Source organism: Silurus aristotelis, assembly GCF_946808225.1.
Source record: "Silurus aristotelis genome assembly, chromosome: 17".
In the NCBI taxonomy this organism is placed as follows: domain Eukaryota; kingdom Metazoa; phylum Chordata; class Actinopteri; order Siluriformes; family Siluridae; genus Silurus; species Silurus aristotelis.
In genome coordinates, this window is record NC_139590.1 from 16,935,015 (window position 1) to 16,947,852 (window position 12,838).

The window sequence follows — 12,838 nt, forward strand, 5'->3', positions numbered from 1 at the left end:
CTGTGTGTTCACATATTCATATTTGCATGATTTTCTTTTTTTCTGTCAGTTTGTTCTTTTGATGTTATTGTTTTAAGAAACAGGCCATGTTCAAAGCCTCTTAATATTTGTACATTGCAAAGCCTCTTAATATTATATATACAGTATATATTTGTATATCTACCACTTGGCACTAATCTCTTTCCCATTCTCATAAGGTTATAAAGATAGGAAAAAGTGGTCATAGAGCGCAATTCCCAGCACCCACAACCCAATATGATTTATATTACATTGGTCCACATTAGAGATATATGGAGGCTTTCTCTTAGCTACATTGTAAGTGCTGATCTGTTCAAGACAGCACAGGAAGTGTTTGCTGGCTTCCTGGTTTATTTCATTCTCTTCAGTGCAGTGACATTGATTTAGTGTCTGATGTTATTTATTGGTCTCTTGTAAAGATCCCCAATAGCATTCTAAATGAGTAGCATTATTGTCTATTACACATTTAGATTGGCTTTATTAAATGTCCACTCTAGGACACTACATCTTTTGGCCTGTTTAATTTGGCCTTGCTGTATGTGAGTGTGCATCTGCAAGAAGTAAAACAGTGAATTCAGTTTGGCCTTACTCTATTGCTAGACACAGTGAGCTATTCAGGTCAGCAGGCAGTGTGCAGAGGACTGAAATTTCATATCAGCGGAAGTGGTCAAATCAGTGACGCTTACTCTTCCCCCACTATACCTTGCTGTGTGTGTGTGTGTGTGTGTGTGTGTGTGTGTGTGTGTGTGTGTGTGTGTGTGTGTGTGTGTGTGTGTGTGTGTGTGTGTGTGTGCATTTGTGTGAATTAATTATACTAGATACCAGCCTACTGATATCATACTGTATGCTCTTAGTTTTTATACAGTTCGTTTATTTGTTTATTTAAACTATTGTTAAGCACTGTTTTTGTTAACCTGTTTTGCCTCATGTCATTGTTAAGCACATTTTTTTAAGCAACTATTACAATGTCAGAACATCAAAATACCATTAAAATAGGATTTATACATATTTACCCAAACCAAGGTTAAATATTTTCTTTTTAGCATTAGGGTTCTGGGTTTTTTTTTTTTTTTTTCGCAATTTATTTTACTGCTATTCCACATTTAACGGTTGATTTAATAGTACATTATGCTAGTTATACACACTGCTGCCTCCAGTGCCCTCTAATGACAACCCTTGAGACATGTTAGAACAATTTTAATATCCTTCATAAATCTTGCACACTAACTACACATACACTCCTGTCTGCATACCCCATTTAGTTTTAAAATGCCACTGTTGGTTTGTGTGATGTTTATTACATCGTATTATTTCTGTCACATTCATTTCTCCTGTACTTGCTACTACCTTAGTATGTATGAACAGGATACCTAAAGTTAAAATATCACCTACACACTTTTGTGTCTTATTGATTTCTTTTGCATATGTCCAACCATTTTTGCTCATAAATTAATGTGCATAATGACTTACAGATGAAGGAACTTGTTATATATCTGGACATATAATGGACATATCTTGGCATATAATGGACATATCTGGACATATAATGAACACATGTTTGTAGACAATTATATTTTGACCAGATTTCTAATGTAATCTTAATTGTCCATTAGACATGTATAGCTGTTATTATGCTTATGTTCTTCTCTAGCTTTACAACTTGGACCACTAGCTTTGTAGCAACTGAATCAACTGAGTCACAGACCACACGCATAATCCTGTATCTGCCACATTTGCAAAATCCTGGTTTGCATGTTCCCAGATGACACAAAGTTAAAAGTTATTGACTTTTAGATGTAAAATGAGGGCTGCACTCATGCCACCTTGTTGTTTGGATCATCAGGGTGCCATACAGTTCATTTGTATTTAATGTATTTTACAGCATTTTGGTAAAATACTGGTTCTGCACAGAGAAAAATATATGCCACATAAAAGACATAAAATGCCTTGTTACTTTCTATCTCTCTCCTCTCTGCTGCTCTTGTCACAGTTGTGTGCGTTCGCCTCAGGGAGATCACAAAGAAGAGCTTTGTGAGTGGGTGCAGCTGCCGAAATCCGACTAGATCCAGCTGAAGAAAGAAGGGAGCAGGTGGGTCAACGGCGTGACCCCTCTGTTCCCAGAATATCGGACTGCAGCCCTGTCTTTTGACACACACAAACAAACACACACATATACAAACACCATTTTATTTAGCATTTTAAACAAGCTGCAGCAAAAAAGACACACCTTGCATATAGTGCAAGACAAATAAATAGTTTACGTACCTGGACCTTGGATTTTGATTTGGCACGCAAATATGTAAAAAGCCCTGAAAGTAATCATCCTTAGGAGTTGACAATGCAAAAACAATGCATAAAGTTATCTAAATTTTGTGATTTTCTCTGCCTTGTTTGTTATGATACATAACATATATCTTATGAATGATGAATAGCAAGATGAGGCAAGTTTGAGGTTGACATGAAGAGAGGGAGAAGTTCTGTCAGTTCCTAGAGGTAAAGATGTTAACGGGAAACAGAGCTGCCAAAAATGGGGATTTTCTTTAGGGCATTGGATACTTTTGTAAAATTACCCCTTTTCCGGCTTTCCACAATTAACATAATGAAAGAAAAGTTGTAAATTAAAAGAGGGACTCAGCTGATCCTATGCTCTTACGTTTTTTATAGAATGCATCATAAAATAATATTTGAATTTTGTTCCCTCTGATTGTCAGATCTCTCATCAAAGGCTTACCCTTCATTGGCATAAATAGAATCTTCTACTTCTCCTCACCCATCCCTTAAATATTCTTTCTCTCTCTGTTCACTTCAATATATGCTATGTATAATAAAAAACAAGGAAGAGAGGATCACAGTGCTCTGAAAATTGTATGCATTGTTTCTACAATGACCACACCTATGATTAAACCTTCTGGCTTCCATAAAGTTAAAATCACACAAATTTCTGAGCTGTCCTTGTATTGTGTTGCATTACATTTTCCCTTCAATGAAACTAAAATGACAAACCTATTCTAGCGTGACAATTACCCTGTGCACAAAGCAAGGAATGTTGAACAAGCATATACAGTACTGGTGAAATTTTCAGACATCCACAAACCTTTGGTCATATAGTATATCTAAGTATAGTTCTTTGAATACCAGATAACAAACTTTCTTGCAAATCCGCACACATTCCTAAACATTCAACAACATCAAATTTATAATGAAGGATTTGTTTGCAGTAACTGTCATACAGTTGTCTTAATTTAAGTTACCTAAGATAAGGTAAGGTGATAAGGTAAATTTAATATAATTACAACAGTTACATATATAAAACGTGTATTTTAATAATAAATTAATGACCTGCATAAGTCATTAGTTGGGGTTATAAGGTATGCCAGCAGAGCAAAAGTATAGCCCACACATTGTTATGGTTTCTTATCACACTTACTTTAAGAAGTCTGTATTTTGGTAAACTTTAATGCCCAGAAAGACACCATCCATGATGTTGTGGAGCACTTCAGTTGCTTTAACATGCATATTGAGTGGGGATGGGCACTTCCTGCAGTTAAACAGCCCCTGAAAAAGAATTAGTATCTTTAAACCTGACAATGGAAAGGATGTAGATGATAAGGTACATACGATTCATCTAACAACTTACACCTTATACAAAGGGTATTGAAGGCCAGTGGCTCCAGTTCTAAGGAGTATTTCCTGGCCTGCACGGTTGCAGGCTTAAACTGGTGAATCAGCTCAAGAGGTTAAATCTGCAAAAACAATTAATGAAAGCCAATTTGAAGTTAACTGCAGCCATTACAGTCTAGAACAAATGCTGCTTATCTGTCCCAATACATACATACATTTAGAAGATCCATCACCAACTTTGGGAGCACAGGATCGATTATTGCCCTGACTGCTAATTGTATGCTATTTTGTACTGTATGTTTGGTCGCACATGTCTGTAAGACCTGAAGTGAAAAGAAAAATGATTTGACATTAACATCGTGGTATGACTTTATGGTATCTTCAATGTATCAGTGTGGTCCTACCACACATAGTGTTTAAAAAAGTTAAGCATGAAATGTATGGGGACATGTAAAAATAAGAAAGTATGCGAACATGGTCTATACATATATGGACTATGGACCATGTTCCCATAAACAGTTCTTCTTTACAGTAGAACTGAACAATAGCAGCAGTGGATTTAAAATTCAGCTGCCTACACCCTCCTTGCACCCTTTTCATATGCCTTGGTGCTTTTAATGTGCAAAGAGAATAGGACTCTCTGTCATCACATTATAGCTGACCAGAGTGCCCTACCCAGCATGCCCCAATGGCCCAGGTTCTGAAAAGCTCCAGTGTACTCACACACTTAGTATTCCTCCAGGGAGCAGCAGGCCACATCCTTATTGCCATTGCTAATCCATTCATGGTTGCCTGCTAATAATGCCAGCCTCTATCAAGGCAAAAAGATCATGTAGCTTTTTTACACTTGTCTTTATCCCCACAACCTTTTAGTCTAAGGCCCCTACTATACCTGCCCCCTCCCAATAATCCCCTGGCCCCCATCTTAATGTACTGCTGTCTGCCCATACAAGATATGTGGCTCTGTTTTGATATGTTTTATTTATAATATTAATGAAGAGAAGATAAAACTTTTGGAATGTTTTTGTTCCTAGTTTTTAATTACTGTTGTAATACATTGCCATATGATAAACAGTTGGTTTAAAGGTAAAGGTACTTTATACTTGTCTCATGTACTTTAATAAAAAGGCCCTTCTTTCTTATGTACTCATAAGAGGGCTTAAACCTCAGACATTCTGATCAGTAACCCAAAGCCTTAACCCCTATGCTACTACCTACCTTGTTAATTTTTCCTTATTAATATTTCCTAATTTTGACTAGGATGATTTATTCAATTTTACTTTTTTCAGATAATTACTGATTTTTATACATCTTAAATGTTTTCAATGCTTTTAAGATACAATAAGTTACAATAAGTGCCATTAACAATTGCCATAAACTATTATTAACTTATTAATTATGGTGCCATGAAGTGTTATCAAGTAATTATTTAAATTTAAGCAACTAATTTAAACTTGATAGAAGTCATTTAAAGCGTGACTTCTAAAGCATTTCACTGCATGTTGTACTCTGTATGTATGTGTATGTGATTTTGACGTATCACTTTTTATCACACAATCTAAATTAACAAATGATTAGGACATGAAAGATTAATGTCTAATGAATCAAATTCATGGGTAATTTAGGAAGTGGTTCATGTTAGAGCTGTTACAGACAAGGAGGTGTAAATGTAGGAGAATGAAGAACTGAGAAGGTTTCCACCTGAGAATCATGACCATGTAAATGGCTGCTTATCTTATCTAGCTCATTAAATGGCACATATCCCTTGTGCTCTTGTCCCTCTTTGTGAGTTTCTGCTCTCTCTCTCTCTCTCTCTCTCTCTCTCTCTCTCTCTCTCTCTCTCTCTCTCTCTCTCTCTCTCTCTATTTATCTATCTGTCTCTCTTTTTTCCTTCCCATCTGCTAAATTGGAAATTTTTTCTAACATTGATTTGATTAGCCTGTTATAGCAATTTTTCCCCCATCCATCTGCACTTTATAACTACTTTCTTCAATTTTGTGTCAGGTTTCTTGACAGTTTTTGGTCAGTGCAGTAATTTCACAAATACAAATTTTAACACAGTTTATTTTAGTGATAGTGTTTCTGAATGTATATAATAGCTAAATATTTTCACTTATATGCTCCCATATGCTTCTCATATGCTTATATTCACATTTCGGGAAGCGCCAGCAACTGGATGATGCTTTTTACCATAGTTGCTGTAATATGTTATTAATATGACATATTACATGTATATCACGTGTAATATGATTAACAGATCAATATATCAAATATCAAAGGGTGACAGGTTACTGGCTAACCAGAGTGTGTGTGTGTGTGTGTGTGTGTGTGTGTGTGTGTGTGTGTGTGTACGTTTGCATGTCTTGAAAGGTGTACATTTTCTTCCTCTTTTTTGGAAAGGTACTAGATGATTTTTAGTGTGAAAGGGAAGTCACATAGCTCATACTACTGGGTTCTAACTGTCACCAGGCTTACTTCATTTTCCTATTCCTCACCCGAGTTCAATGTACATGTAGTAAAACAAAAATGTAGCCAGACCATGCTTTGCATTGACAAATTCTTCACCTTGCAGGATGTCAGGGACAGTCCGATAAGCTAAGGTGAAAACAGTCTTGATTTGCCTATTCAAAGCTACTCCGTTTTCCCTTTTTTTCCCAGCAGTGCATGCTGCAAAGCTGGATAAGCCAACCAGGATGTTTTGAATGCAAAATAAAATGCAAAAAAAAAAGTAGCATTTGCATGTCTCTGCTCACCGTTCTACTAAACGATCACCTATTAGTCATAGACTGTGGTTTCACTATTACCATCTAACTGGTATTCAACATTTTATAATTATTGCAGTTCTATTCTGAAATAAGTCAATACATACAACAAAAATTAATAAATGTGTTTTTTGTGAACAAAGCATGGTCAAAACACCCTGGAATATTACGCAAATTGTTACCTATTATACTATGTCTGATACAGGTCAATATTTCTGTCTCTGTACATTTTTATATCCATATACACATCACGTTATTCCACCCAGCTCTACTGCCCAGCACCACTTAGCTCAGTGATGTCATCCTTTGGAGCTGACACTCAAATCGCCAGAGGCTGCTTACTGTGTTTTCTCATTCTGTAACGGTTTAAGGTTTTTTGCGCTAAAAGTCCCTGCTGCTTTAACATGACACATTTACCCAGAAGAACATGATATACATCTAATATGCAAATATAAAAACAGTCAGACGGCTTGTCTGGTATTTTAAAAGGCTCTGCACCGGGTGTTTCGGTCTCTGCCAAAAGTTGGGGTTTGCCACAGTTCTGAAAGTGTTTTTTCCATTAGTCAAGTGTAGCAAGTTGTCTTTCTCAAAGCTCAGGTGCCAAGTATATTATTTTCCTTAAGTGCTTACAATTGTAAAAAATAAAATTTCATTCCTTCGGACCCACACTGTATTAATTACAGGCAGTTTGAGAAATAAAGTACAAGGTAAAACTATTGGGATTTTATATATATATATATATATATATATATATATATATATATATATATATATATATATATATATATATATATATATATATATATACATATATACACAATACATTTTGCAGGACCTCTCTCTTTAATAAAAAGTAACAGGTACTTTATATTGAGCAAATTCCTGTTGCTTGTCCTGGTTAGTTATGACTTTGAAGCTCAGGTAATTTACAATATTACAATATCAATAGCAATATTGAAAACAATTTATTAGAAAATGATAGACATAAAGTTGTGTCTGTCACACTGGCGAATGTGTAAAGCTTGGCAGGAATGTTCGAGCATGACTATGCACCTGTCCCAGAGGACGGACGGCCTAATCACTTTAATCCCTACCCAGTGTTGCCATCTGAGCCAGGACGCAAAAGGGGGACCCCAAGCAAAACTGCCAGAACAGAATAAGTTTTTTAATTCTATTTTCCACCTCTATTATCTTTTTGTGAGTTAGTTTCAATGTGGAGTATTTGAAAAGGCTAATTTCAATCTAAAACTTCCATTTCCTCTTATTGTATCAAGCTGCCTATCCCAATCTTATTTGCTCCCCCACGTTTTTCTTTTGACTCATCATTTCATGGATGTCCTCATAGTGAAGGGGCTAGCCTGCTATTAGCCTGCTTTGTTAACTTTCCTAATAACTTGGGAATCTTGGGTCACTCCCTGCAAAGGCTGATGTGACTCTTCAGAGTAGGATTGCATTCTGTTGACCAAGGGTGAGGTTCTGCTCCACGCAGACCACACAGCATGAGAAAATCTGGCCAGCAGACACACCTCTGTTGGTTTGTGCTGTTATGATGATGACATCCAGCTTTCCCCATCACAACCCTTACCAAAACATTTTAAAACAAGTTAAAGCTATTCTTAAAAATATTTTCAACACAAGCTAACATTTTTTACTCTTAAACAATTTTAGTGAACATTTGTTTTGTTAAGAGGTACATTAGTGTTATAAACTGGGATTGAAGAAGTATATTGTGGTAGTGTTTCCTGGGCTCAATAGGAGATCTAAGTATTTGTCTGTGGTTTACTGTTGTCAGTTTGTTGCCAAGTTTCAATAAAGCATCAAAGGGAATGCTGGGACTGTGCTTCAGATGGTGAATTCTACTTCCTATTTCATATCGCCATATTACAACATCCTTTAGACCAAAGTTTTTAATAAATAAATAAAAAGACCTTTATTGTTTCTGCAATTTGATTAGACAAAGTATATAATTTTTAATTATTAGTTTAATTCTATTCTTGGTTATGTGTCATTCAGGGCAATTTTTAATGGCCTATGTTTGAGAGCATGAATTGTCCTGTATTAAATGTCCAAATCAATCTTAGCATTCATGGATTTAATTTTCTGTTCCATTCAGTGTTCTTTCCTCAGTTGGCCAGTGAAACGTATTTGGAAGTATTTAATCTTAGTTCTAAAATTTTTTTGTCAAAAAATTGTTTTTACTGCAACTCATGCTAAACCAAAAGGCCAACTTTGTAATATTGTTCAGGTAAGTAAGTTCTAGACACGTTTATTAACCAGCAAAATAAATCAGATCTTAAATTAAGTTCCCATGGCTCAATGTGATAGCAATTACAGTTGCAGCTGTGAACCTAAGCTTTTGCTCATCTTCACATGTTCAGCTTGTTAACTCGCTGGATGCATTACTGCCTGCTTTTTGCCAAGTGTTTTGAATCTTGATTTAATTGGAAACATGATAGTTATTCAATACATTAAAAATTTTCATCTAGGCCCATTGATACAGTGATTAACAATCAATCTAATTTACTCATTATGGCAGTCTCAGCTTTCGTTGGTCATTAAGCAGATGGAAAACGTTACACTTTGATGTTGGTTAATGTTTAATATCAATGCTGTGTCACATTGCATTAAGAAAATATTGGCAGTGCGTGACTTTCTGTTTAAGGTCTGTTAGCATGCTTCTAGTTAAAATCTATATTTATTTCTGGTTCAGTCTATCCCTTTTTCCCTGATTGAAGTTTGAAATGGTGTTCCCCAAGTAATTTTTTTTCCTAAATGTGTTTTTTTTTCTCCCTAGATTGTTTGTTCTGCTTGTTGGTCTCCAGTTTAAAAAAAATAAATAAATTAAAAGTCTCTCTCTTTCTGAAAGCCACAAGAGGTGGTGGCTTTTTGCATGTATTTTGTAGCTGTTGGGTCTTTGTTTGGCTTAAAGATTTGTTTCCAGATGACTCTGTAGCCTTCTGCTTAAAATAAAACACACATGTGTGCTTCCTTCATTTTAAACTTATATAACATGGTTTCCATTGTATCTTTTTAAAAATATAATAAAAAATAAATCGTCCTACACCTTTCAGAAAAGGGTAGATATGGCCTATTGCTTTTCCCATCCCACCAGTCTTTACTTCAAATTTGTACCACAAAATGTCTTTCATGATTTTACAATTGACACAAATCATTGAGATTTAAAATATGGAAAGATAAATATGGACAATAATTATTTTTATAATTATATTTATAATAATTATTTTTACCTTATATAAATATCCAACCTTCCCTGATCCAAAACAACCCCAAACCATTAAGCTTCTACCTCTATGTTTGACTGTGGGTATTAGACATTCTGGTAACATCTTCTTTCCTGTTCTCTATTTCACTAAAGTTCTTCTGTTACAGGTTTAAAAATGTAAACTTTTGAGGCAACTGTATTCAGATCTTTATTCTTGACATTTACTGTCTAATTCTTGTGTTTTTACCTTTTACCCAATTTGTTATATTGTTAAAATAACCAAATTTATGTTTTTAAAGTTTTAATTGTAGATTCTTAGACACTTTAGTTATTAACAGCAGTGTTAAATGTACTTATATGTGAAATAATGTAGGGCATTATTTAATATTATATTCACAAATGTCTTAATTAATTCCCACAACAATTCAAAAAGTGGCAGAGGTGAATAATACTGTCAGTTGCTAAAACTAAAACCAGATCCTCTAAATGAAGGGAATGCACTGAAAATGACTAAACAGGGAGGAATAAACAACCAACTATGTATTCTTAAAATTTAAGTAATAAAGTGAAGTATTATTCTTGCTACTGTACCTGATTTCCTGGTAGAACACTTTACTCCAATCTTTTGGGCCCCCTCCTTCTGTTCTACCTCTTAACTGCCTTCTGCCTAGCCCCAATAATTACCTTTGCGTCCCCAGACTTGGTGCAGCTTGCAGCCTGTACATTTTTATTGGTGACTGTTCGGACATAGCTAATTACTTCCTGAGGGAACTACCGCTTAACACTAGTGCTCTCCTGTGTGACTGACTAACAGGGTACATTCAAGGCCTGGACGTTCCTGCATTTTATATGCTTTTATTACAACAGATTGGAAAATCTAAAGATGGTTTATTGACTTTTTATTTCACAATTTAGGTCATCTTTATTTAAAGCACATAATTGTAGCTTTTATAATTTCAACAAATCCTATTGTGATCCAAGATGTTTATTACCAATCATAAAATTTGGTTTCATGTTTGCTATGCATTATCTGTGCTACAAATTGCACATCGTAGGGTTTGTACTCTATAATAGTATAATATTACTCTACTACAACTATACTATAGGTATATATTTGGACTGTACTTAATGTCAACAGTAGGCTACACTGACTCAGGACTATATTTTGCACTTGACCAATATCACTGCACACATTAATTTAGGTAGCTGTAATAAAAAGACATTCGGTGACACCCAGATGAGGATGGGTTCCCTCTTGAGGTTACTCTCAAGGTTTCTTCCTCATGCCATCTCAGGGAGTTTTTCCTTGCCACAGTCTGGCTTGCTCATTAGAGACATAAGGGACATTATAAATGACATTTATAAAGAACAATCTTATTTATTCTTTCTTACCACTTTATCTGTGTAAATCTGCATTTAGACAATGTCCATTGTTAAAAGCGCTAATAAAATAAATCTAAATTAAATTTAATATACTTTTAATTTACATATACTCGGTCTAGTGGTTAAGATGCAGCGCTCCCACCGCTGCGACCCGGGTTCGATTCCCGGTCAGGGAACCATCCCCAGCCACTCTTAGTGCCGGTCCCAAGCCCGGATAAATTGGGGAGGGTTGCGTTAGGAAGGGCATCCAGCGTAAAACATGTGCCAAATCAAACGTGCGGAGGATCCGCTGTGGCGACCCCAAACGGGAGAAGCCGAAAAGAAAGAGAGAGATTTAGCAGAAAGACACACTAGCATTTGCAAAAAAAAAAAAAAAAAAAAAAAGATATATATGCCAAACTATACAATATTACTACACATGTGTAAACTAAGAGGTTTAGAAGATTTACATTCAAAATTGTAATTTGTAAAATAAAAATAAAATAAAACCCTGCTTCAGTCATTTTTATAAAGAACACCAACATCTATAAAAATAGCTAAAATCACAGTCTTAATAACCAAGACATATTGTTTTTATTTTTTATTCTGTCAATTAACCCTCTATTCTTAAGATGCTGTGTGATCAGTGGGGAGAGGTGTGTCAAGAGCTTGCCTTCTGATAGCACTTCTGGGAACCAGGAGAATATGAGTTTCAAAAAGGATCTCTTCACAAACAGGATGTGAATGACCATGGATCAAATGCTCCTCTTCCACCTCCCACTGTTTCCCTCTTTCTCTCCAAGGAAGAGAAAAAAGAGGAGAAAAAGAAAGTAGAAGACTTCAATCTCTGAGACTATAGGCAGCAAGGGGTGAACACCAGGGTCACAGCACTAAAAAAAGATAAAAAAAAAAAATAATAATAATAATAATACAATCTACCACCATTCTCAGCATTTTATGTTTTCATAATCTGGGAGCAATCACATTTAATTTCCTTCTAGGACAATACATTTATTACAATTTCTTACACATTTGTCTCCCACAGCTCTACTTTCCTCTAACCCAAGTCTCCCTTAATCAGAGTCATGTAAAAAGAGACTGTAAATGCATCCAGGCAAAATGTGGTCAAAGGGGTTTGGAAGAAGTCACTGAAACTTCTTTTCACAAAGATGAAGAAAGCAAACATCAAGCCCAGAGCTTCATTATACACTTGGATTTGATATTGTCCAACTATCAATGTGTCAGAAATTGGAGACATCTGACACCCTACATATAATGATGGATTTGTCCTCACCATGTGTCTTTACTGGTAATGACTGCTACAGTGCCTGGCCACTGCATAAAGCTCTGGATGACACTGCATGGCACACTGTGACAAATTGTTCAAGTGGGGGAATTCTGTTGCTAAGTCACTGGCAGGCATCTGCATAAGTAATGCATTTGGAAGAGGTGTGTGGGGGTGGCTCAAAATTTTCATATTAACAGAATCAAATTTCTGGGAGGAAAAAATCCAGACATTGCAGCCCTTCTTTATCTGATTAGCCATAATGTCATAAATGCAAGAATGTGCTCAGATAGATAGCACAAGTGGCAAATGAATTAGACATTCCCGTCAGCAAATATCTTTGCCAATCCCTCCTCCTACATGACCTCCTTAATCTCAGATATGGAGCACAATTATTATAATTAGTCCAATTGGGTTAGTAAGGTCCTGGCTAGAAGAAAGACCCCCTTTCAGGCCAACACAGACTCTGCAGAGCTGGGAAGAACGGCCTGAACCCTACACAGTTCCTATCGATGGGCCTTCTCCCTCTCCTTCTCAATATTACCATGTCCACCTCTCCATATTATT

General features: G+C 35.8%; 2 long non-coding RNA genes across 2 annotated transcripts in view; one reads left to right on the forward strand and one right to left on the reverse strand.

The window, feature by feature from the left end:
* Positions 1–12,838, forward strand: part of LOC310739802 — a 351,802-nt gene that overhangs the window by 160,908 nt on the left and 178,056 nt on the right. The window lies entirely within an intron of this gene.
* On the reverse strand, positions 1,556–10,460 carry LOC310739873. The gene is made up of 4 exons (XR_014537514.1): positions 10,216–10,460; positions 3,656–3,761; positions 3,446–3,573; positions 1,556–2,160 (listed from the first exon to the last, which is right to left on the reverse strand). It is a non-coding gene; the product is annotated as an uncharacterized lncRNA (long non-coding RNA).